Raw genomic sequence first — 10,132 nt, forward strand, 5'->3', positions numbered from 1 at the left:
AAGGTGGTATGACTCAAGGTGGATTATAATACATTAACGTATATATAAGTTGAAAGGAAGTATTAAACGAGAAGGCTAAAAAAGAGAAAAATAAAATCGCAAAAAGTAACACTCTCATATCGATAAACAGAAGAAATATATAATAGCCACTAGTCACGACCTGCGAAGTTTAGGCCGACTAGAGTACAGAAATAAAATCAATTTGACAACAATATTTTCTATCTCTCCCAAAATATATATCAAAGCCTCTATAAACAAGTTTTCCAAATGATAAATACATATAAGTAAGTTTTTCATGATAAATACGGAGAGATTCTAAGTAAAAGTAAAACAGGAGTCTAATGATCTTCACCATCTTTCAAATGAATCACAGTTCACTGCTGAGCTCCAAGATCTGCATATGAAAAAATAAGAGATATATACATAATGAGAACCCTCGACCCATGGGTTTCCAGTACGGTAAAAGTGCCAAATAAATATAATGCACTATAATAGGAACTCACTAAGTATCCTAACCTTCCTTTCATCAACTATTCATCTTAGGTTCTCACTAATCCATAAATAGGCAACTATCGTAAGGAAATACTAAATCTAATTCATCTTTCTCATCTTTCTCAACTTTCCAACCCCCCAACATAACAGAACCAAAATCATAAACAGAACCATCACCAGCTACTTTGTCTCAGTAATTCTATATCAATACCTCATATCTTCACCTGAAGCAAGTGAAATCACTTCACTGTGTCTACCCAAGGAGCTCAAATCATCTCATTTAATATTCATCATTATTAATCAATCATTTCATTAGTTTATTTCAACAAGGACAGCCTTCAGCGTCAACCGACACTGGCATGAGGGATCTCTCAGTTGTACAAACACAAGTAATACAGACAAGTAAAACACAAGTAGATTCAAGTAAGGCAAATAGCACATAAGCACATAGTATGGCATACTCAATTAGGCAAACCAAATATAAATAAGCAAACCCAAACAAATCAAACATATCCAAATGATGTATGCCTACCCTATGGCTGATGATATCATCTATCGGTTATATAGCCAACCCGACATGTCCTGGTAGCTAATCATTGGACAATCCCTGCAAGCGCGCATCTCCAAGCTCAAAAATTATAATCATTCAATACATATATATCTCCATGGGGGAGAACTCATCCGGAAAGGTATAAGTGTCCGGCCACACTTACGACGCAGAGTAAACAGAATCTCAAATCTCAAATCATTCTCGACTATGAGCAAGTGGGGGCTAACCACTGCATCTACCCTAGGAGACTCAAACCAAACCCAGAGCAAGTGGATCAATGCCACTGTATCTACCCAGACAGGTGTAATAGATTTAGAATCAAAGTCAAATATCAATTTCATAATCATTATCATTCTCATCGTCAATCTCATAGTAATCATCATTCTTATCATCAATATCATAATCATCATCATTCTCATCATCAATCTCATAAACATCATCACCATCCTCATCAATCTCATAATCATCATCATTCTTATCATAAATCTCATAATCATTATCATTCTCACTTCACATATTGTTCATTTCTCTCAATTTTACTAAATCAACTCACTGGACTTTATCCCTAACTCTTCCATCCTCAATTCCACCATGTTTAGACTCATATCAAAGTTTATAAAGGTTTAGGAGCCAAAAGAATGGTTAAAATCTATAAAAATATATTTTTTCAAATTCTGGGAGGTGTGCATACGCACAGGATAAAAACTTGGGTGTCCGTGTATGCATGCAAAGGCCCGCGTACGCATAAGGTGAAAATTTAATAAGTCGCATACGCATGCATGGTGTCGTGTACGCATGATCCCAATTTTGGACCATTCCGCGTACGCATGCAATGTCCGCGTATGCAGAGGTACTTAGCAGAGGCCAATACCCCCGTACACATGTCAAAAGCCACGTACGCATCCATATCAGAAAAACATAAAATCTGATATGTTGTAGAAATCAATTTTTCAGTCCAATTTTCAAAACTTTGTAACATTTTCCACAAAATTCTCTTTTCAACCATTCTTAAACCGTTGTAAAGATCGATAAATGAATTTTAATAAAAATCTAATTTTGAAAGTTTTTCAACTCAGAAGACTGAGTTACGGCCCGCCGAAGTTGGCCAAAAATCTGTCCAAAAACACACATTTACCAATGTTTCAATGATTCACTAGCCTCAATCATTTTCAACCAACAAAATGAACCCAAACTAACTCAAGTTACATATTCACAAACAACCAATTCCAAACCTACTCCTTTTACACATTCCAACTCAAATGCATCCATGCTACATTTCAAAAACCCCATTTTCTACTATTTAATCAATTAATCAAATTCTCATACATTGCATACCAATTTTTGATTCAATCTTATACATTATCACACAATTCAATCATCACTTACCATCCTTACCTTTTTTTGGCCTCCACCCAAAATTCACGGTCTCTGGCCCAAAATTTACAATTTCAATGACTATTTCACAAACCAATAATCATTATCCAATTTATCAAATTTCTCAACACACCAAACATGCAAATTCACACAATTTTCAATCCAATCATTAATTTACACAATATATCAACTACACATGTCGATACCAACCATTTACACAATCCAAACGTAATCCTAGGGGTATCTAGCCTAGGATTTCTCATCACACTACACGGTACTTAAATGAAACTTAAACCGTACTTTAATGACGGCGGTTCACACCCAAACACATCATAACTCAAGCATCCAAGACTCTCCATCATCACCAATAAGCTTTAGCCACCAACACCTTGTTCCAAGTGCTCCAAATACACCTAACAATACTAACACAACCAATTTCACATATACATTAATCTAGGATTCATAAAATTTGATAAACCACGAGTCTTGAGGTTTCTTACCTTAACCCTCTGAACTTTGTGATGAATATCATTAATGGCTCATACTAGAGCACTCCTAAACAACCAAAATCATAAAATTACTCAACACCCATAACAAATTTCGAATTTAAGGAAAAAAATCAAAACTGAGCAGAGAACAGTGGTATACTCACCACAATACATTGATAGAATCGAAGATGATGAAAAGAGCAACGCGTGGCCGCAAACGACTCGTCAATCGGAGCTCCAGAGCAAAAGTTATGTAGGTTTGAAGTTGATGGTGGATAGGGTTTCATTTCTCCACTCTCTTCTCTCTTCACCACCGAACCTCTCTCTCAAAATGGGAAAAAATGGGTTATTTTTTGCTGAAAGAGTTCTTATATAGTGTGGACTTGGTCCATTTAGGCCCAGTTCACTTAATTTAGCCCGTTGACCAAACTTTGGGTCAAAACATTTAAAATTAGTGTTTTAATCGTGCTTTAAATATTTTTTTACTTTTTAAATCGTAAATTCTAACTTTTTAATCTCTCTCACTCATAAATTATTTTTTTTAGTTACAGTACCAGATCGGTCAAATTTTCATTATGCGTTTTCACGCAAAGAACTATATTTTCTGACTCAAAAAAATTCATAGAGTCTAAATATCATATTTAAATTTCTAAATTATAATTCTAAATTTGTCTAACCATTTTTATCCATATTTAATTTATTATTTATTTAATTACAATTTAATCGAATTTTACATTGAACTATTGGAGAACTTCCAGTAGATGTAGACATTTTATCTGAATCAGTTTACATTAATGTGTACTTTTTCTAAATTCTTAACTCCGTATATTTCATATTTTAAATTTGTCTATGTTAAGATATGTTCAATTATGTTCTATTCATATCTCAGTTTTTTCTCAGACTGAATATGATGTTCTGTGTGGACCTCAAAAACAATCTCATCGTCTGAAGTATTTTAGATTGAGTATGAGTTAAGTCATGGGTTTATTTTAAATTTAAGAAAATAAAATACTAAATAGATCCAAAGCAATATATAAAAGGATAATGTGAAAAATGAAATTGGACTAAGTGTAAAAAAAAATTTTTATAGTAAAAAAAAGTAAAAAAAAATAAACATATTATATACAATGCATGATGCTCTAAAAATTAGCTACAATCTTTACTTTTTACCCAATTTCATTCTTCCCCGAAAAACTTCCCAATATAAAAAGGAGACATCAATCTTTATTTCTTGACCATGTCGGTCAACATTTGTGACAAAGATCTCATTGAAAAAGGTAAGTGTGATGCGATAAAAGTATTGTTATTATACTAATCAGCACTGCATTGTCGTGATTGGTCTTTCCTTATTATGCTTTAAAACTTGTTAGTTGTTTATATCTTCTTTTCCATCAACACTTTATATCTAGATGTCTTACATTATTATCTTAACAACGTTTATATCAATAAGCTAAGTAATATAAAACTTTAAATAATTTCGTATAAAAATATTTTACACAACATCGTCCTATATTCTATATTGTCAAATGGGGGAAAAATTTAATACATAGTACAACATAATTTAATTTTTAAATAGAATCAAGGATCATAGCCTTATATTTGCTGGCCCCTTCAAGAATGTGCCAAAAATAATTTAATTTGGAGAAAATTTCTCTTTTGCACTGATTTCTTGATCAAGTAGTTAATTAGTGTAGAAAGTGAATTTTTCATTTTGAGTAATATTAAAAGATTAACTATTCTTTTAGCTAATATCACCAAATTTTTTTAAAATTAATTTGTTGATCTTAAATTTTAAATTCTAAATTATAAATATTTAATCATAAATTACAAATTACAAACTTAAACTCTAAATTTAGTTAACATTGACTAAAATTAGTTATTAATGTTTTTATTTTTGTAAAAGGAAATATTTAGAATAAAAAAGAAAAAGAGATCCACTACAACGCATGAAATTGGACACAAACATTTCATGATTGGAACACACATATAATAATGTTTTCCAAGCATTGTCTTCATTCCACTGTAACATCGCACGTAAAAGATAACAAGTGTGTCTGTGTGTTAGCCAGTAGTGCTCTCCTTGCTAGCATTATTAATTTTCCAACCTAATTCAACTTCACCTGAGAACCCGACAAATTGCGGAAGCGAAACAAAGGTATATCAAAACCATGCACACACATTTAAGGTGGCTTTTTAAGAACCTCATTGACCCCATCATCATCATCATCATTATTAAAACCATGTTGGAGAGTGCTACATGCTCCATATGTTTATTCCCTAGTGGAATCTAGCATACCCTACTCCTCAAAAGTCTATAACCCCAAAGTGAGAAAAAGATCATTCAAAAAGGGAAAGTAAAAACAAAGAAACACTCTCACACTAAAATGTATTTAATGTCTATATCTATCTATATATATACTATGCTATCACTGTAAATAAATAAATTTTATAGATATGCTTCACATATTAATAAAGCAGTAATTATTAGTTTCCGTGCTATCTTTCAATCTTACAGTTTCGTTGTAAGTTGAAGTTCTATTTAATATTTTGTTAATAGTCAATAAATTATTGTATATATAAAACAGAAATTAAATTTTAAACATTTATTTAAACTAACTAATAAACTAATAAAAAAATGATAAATAGATTCCTGACTTTTTGTTCCGGATACATTTTCGTTCTTAAGTATTTGAAAATGCTTTTAAATTTTCGACTTTCACAAATTTTGGATGGATGAGTCTCTCCATCCATAAGTCACCGTCAGACCCAACGAAAAAGTTGACGTGGCTCTCCCCTCTGCTTACCTGGCATCACAGCTTCTCACGTGACACATTAGTAGGATAGAGCTTTTGAAAAATGGACACATAAGTCCCTGTCGCTCAAAACGGCGTCGTTTTGTGTGCTACCCTAATCCTAAAATTCATTTGAGACCTTCTTCAATGACACTGAACCTTGTTCTTTTGATGGCAATGGTAGCCACCAACATCCTCTCATGCTATCACCTCTCTTCAACTCTCCAATCGACAAAATTACCCCCTCTCCCGCCGCTGTTGCTTCTCCCGAACCGCGCCGCACAAACCCTCATCCCCTCTCCCTCAAGCCCTTCCCTTCCCCAATTTCTCTGTAAATTGGGACCATTACCCTTGCAAATCCTTCGATTGCTTCCACCGCCAAAACCCTAACCTAGGCTTCAACCCTTCCTCCAATTCGTCCAAGTTCACAACCTACCGGTATTCGACGGAGTGGTAGACCTTGTGTGGTGCGGGCGTGCCGTGAACCAGTGGATTCCAGCGACGATGATGGAGTTCTTGCTGTTTGATGTGGATAGGGTTTTGAGAGGTGGATGGTACTTGTGGATTGACAGATTTTTCAGCAAAGGGGTGGGCCTTGAAAAGCTGTATGCGCCATTGATTGAGAAATTAGGTTATAAGAATGCACAATGGCAACCTCCACAACGCACTCCTCCTCCGAAAATCCCCTGAGTTCATGCGATGGCAGACGAGATTCTCCGTCGCACTGGACGTCGCGAGAGGGTTACATTTTTTTCACTCCTGCGACCCTCCGGGAATTCACGACGATATCAAGCCCAGTAATGTTCTCTTGGACCGGTCCTTTGCGGCCAAGATAGGAGACTTTGGACTTGCGAGGTTCAAGACGGAGAACAGGTTGGAAGCTGAGGCTTTAAGCTACAAGAGTAACGGTGCCTCTGTTTTTGAGGAGCAATCTCCGGAACGACCAATTCCATTGCCTGATGCAGTTGTGAAGAAAAATGGGAAGGGTGTGGGAGGCAATTTGGTAAATGAAGAGAACAGAGGTTCATCGGGTGCTGTGTTGAAGGATAATGTAATAGATTGGATTAGAAATGACGTTGGAATGCAGAGACCCAAAGTTGAGTTGACTGCTTCTGCTGCTTCTACCAATGCAAAGGATGAGAACAACAACAAGAAGAAGCACAAGAGTAATAGCAGTAGTAGTAGGAGGAAACTGGAATGGTGGAAATCTTAGATGAGGACGGTGATGTTTTGAAGAAGCAGAGAAGAAGGCCTGTGAGGGAATGGTGGAAGGAGGAGTATTCTCAAGAGCTTGCTTAATTAATATATGCTATTTTGAGACAGAGGGACTTTTTTGTCCATTTTCTAAAGCCAACCTTTCACTAATGTGCCACATGGGCAGCCTAATGTAATGCCAGGTAAGTAGAACGGAGCCACGTCAGATTTTTCCATTGAGTCTGACGAAGGTATTTGCATGGAAGGACTAATTCGTCCAATTTTTAAAGAAGTGAGAGACCTAAAAGTATTTTCAAATGCTCAGGGATAAAAACGTTTGCGAGACAAAAGGTCAGGAACCTATTTATCCTTTTCTCTAAACTAATTATTAGATTAATCTATATCAATTAAAAATATATATCAGTCAATTTTAGTCAACATCACATGATAATAAATTGGCAAATAAATCGTATTAAGCCCACTAAAAATATATTTATGTTGATTTTGAATTTGAGATATTTCTTCTAATTTGGATGTTTTTATTTTTAAGAATTTAAAATTTTTTTTTGTGAATGTTGGTGGTAATGTTGATTTTGCAATATTAGCTCCCAAGATTTTCTTTTAATGACAGAAACAATCATTTTTACATTTATTATTTGAATGCTCATTATATTTTAAAATAAATTATTTAATTAAACGGCAACATATATAAATTCTTTTACAGTTTTAATACATGAAAATAAAATAAAACAAAAACAAATTATATGGAAGCGATCCTCATATACATTATTGCCTTCTCAGACTCTGCTTTGTTAGATCCCAACATTTATTATTTGGAAGGACTCGTTACCACTTGCTCTCTACCTTTATCTTTTTCTTTTCTTTTTCCTTTTCCTCCTTGGTAACATAAATTTCTTAAACTCGAGAAATAAATTTCCCAATATCATCCTTATGAAATTAAAGAAACTAATTTATATGGAAATAGACCGTTCCAAGTTGGTCACTGAAATATGTTGTTGGACCTAGCTATATGTGCATGTAACATAGATGATGAATTTAGGAGACAAAAACGTCGTGATGATTGGTTGGTGATCACTGATTAGATCCCCATTTCTCTTCAATTATGCTCCACTTTTCCTCAAACACTCCTATTCCCCTGCCACTTGGGAACTATTCATCAACTTGTGCTGTTGCCGTCACCAAGGGCATTTTTGCCATTTTCACACGCTACTATGCTTGAATACTAAAGATGAAACAAGAAATAAATGTTCACAATCATTTCTGAAAAATTATGCGTAAAATAACTTAGTTTCTTCAAGATACAGACTAGAATTAATGAAGTTGATTTTTATTTAATTTTCTCTTCACGTTAATTACTAATGTATCATCTTATTAAATAGGTCATATAAAACGTTAGAATATGATATGTGACCAACTTTATTTATATTAAAAATTATTTAATTACAATTATGAAATGCTAACAAAAAGATTAATTTGATTGACGTGTGTATCTTTTAAGAAAAAAAAATAAGATATTGAATATTTATGAGATCAAATTAACTTATGTAATGTGTTTCATAGACTATATGTATTCTTCTGTTTTTGTTTTTACGAAAGAACGATCCGACTTTTTACAATTATAAAACGATAAACCGACTCCTAACATTCATTTTCGTCACTACTCAACTAGGCTTCTCTGTCAACTTTGTTGTGATCTCCGAATGGTAAAATTTTACGTGGTTCTTGTTCTTTAGAAATTGACGTGTCGCCTAACTATTAGATTGAGAGAAATGACCCCCTTACCAAAATTTTTAACTCAGACAAATAGCCCCTCACGTATGAAAGCAACATTATTTCTTCTTTCTTTTATTCTTTTTCTTTCTCTTCTTATTTGTGAATGAAAATATTTGCCAATTATTGACTATTGTTATGTTTGTTCGTTCTTCATAATAGACCATGCAATAAGAATGAGATTAAGATTATTTAATTTTTTTAGTTTTAGTTTCAAGCGTCATTATCATCCATCTTTCTTTGCGTGTATTATCCATTACTAATATTATCTAAGATTTATATTAGAACCTAAAGCTTTATAATCATGCATAATTAACATCATGAGGAGTTTAATGTCCAAAAATTTATTTTCTCTATCTGCTAAATAAAAATGTGTATCAACATTATTAATTCATGGTAGGATTAATAATCAAAATAAAGTACTGTTATATATGTTGATTAGGATTGATCACCAAAGAATATATAAAAATTAACATTTCTTCCTTTTTTTTTCTCTTTTTTTTTTTCAATTTTATGGTTCAATTGGATACTCTCATTCTGTAGTAGCAACCACTAATGCTAATATATAGAGGCTTTGATGAGATTTTACAAAAAAAAAAAATGGATTTTGCTGAATAAACAATAACTTTTGTGAACAATGTGAACAATGAGTTTTAGAATTGATCCAATAGAATAAAAAAATACTTCATCCCAAATTAACTCCTAAACTCTAACATTAGGATAACCATCCACATACCTAGTGAATTGAACATCCAATCATTGTTAACTGTGCATGAGTAAATCGAATCAAAAGAAATAACCATCCAATTAACAATCAACATAATCAACCATCCGCATACCTATTGAATTGAACATCCGACATATTTATTGTTTATATTGTGTGAAAACGGAAGCTGGAAAGAAGGTTGCAGAGTTTGAATGATGAAGAAAAATAGAAAGGAAAAGTGGAGAGAAGGTTCTGAAATCTGTTTTGGTAGAGAGAGAAAGTGATATGGATAAAATGGGAAGCTAACAGAATCAGTTAGCAAATCCTGCTTTATATACCAACTTACATGATAAATATCTTAGACTAATTGAATATGCTAACTAGTGACTAATTATCAATTATAAATGCTAACTAAGTTAAGTATGCCTATCTGCTATAGCTAATACATTCAGGTAACATGCCCCCTCAAGCTCGCAGTGCTTGGTTGATGAAAATCAAGCATGCCAAGTTTAGACACACAAGAATCAAAAGGAGCAGGAGATAGAAGTTTGGTGAATAGGTCCGCCACTTGATCTGTAGTGGTGATTGGTAGAAGATGAAGCAGGCCACTGAGAAGCTTATCTAGAACAACGTGACAGTCGATATCGATATGTTTGGTACGTTCGTGGAATACAGGGTTAGCTGCAATATGCCTGGCTGATTGACTATCACAGTACAGGGAGATTGGGAGTTTGTGATCTATGCG

Source organism: Arachis duranensis, chromosome 6 (genome assembly GCF_000817695.3).
Source record: "Arachis duranensis cultivar V14167 chromosome 6, aradu.V14167.gnm2.J7QH, whole genome shotgun sequence".
In the NCBI taxonomy this organism is placed as follows: Eukaryota; Viridiplantae; Streptophyta; class Magnoliopsida; order Fabales; family Fabaceae; genus Arachis; species Arachis duranensis.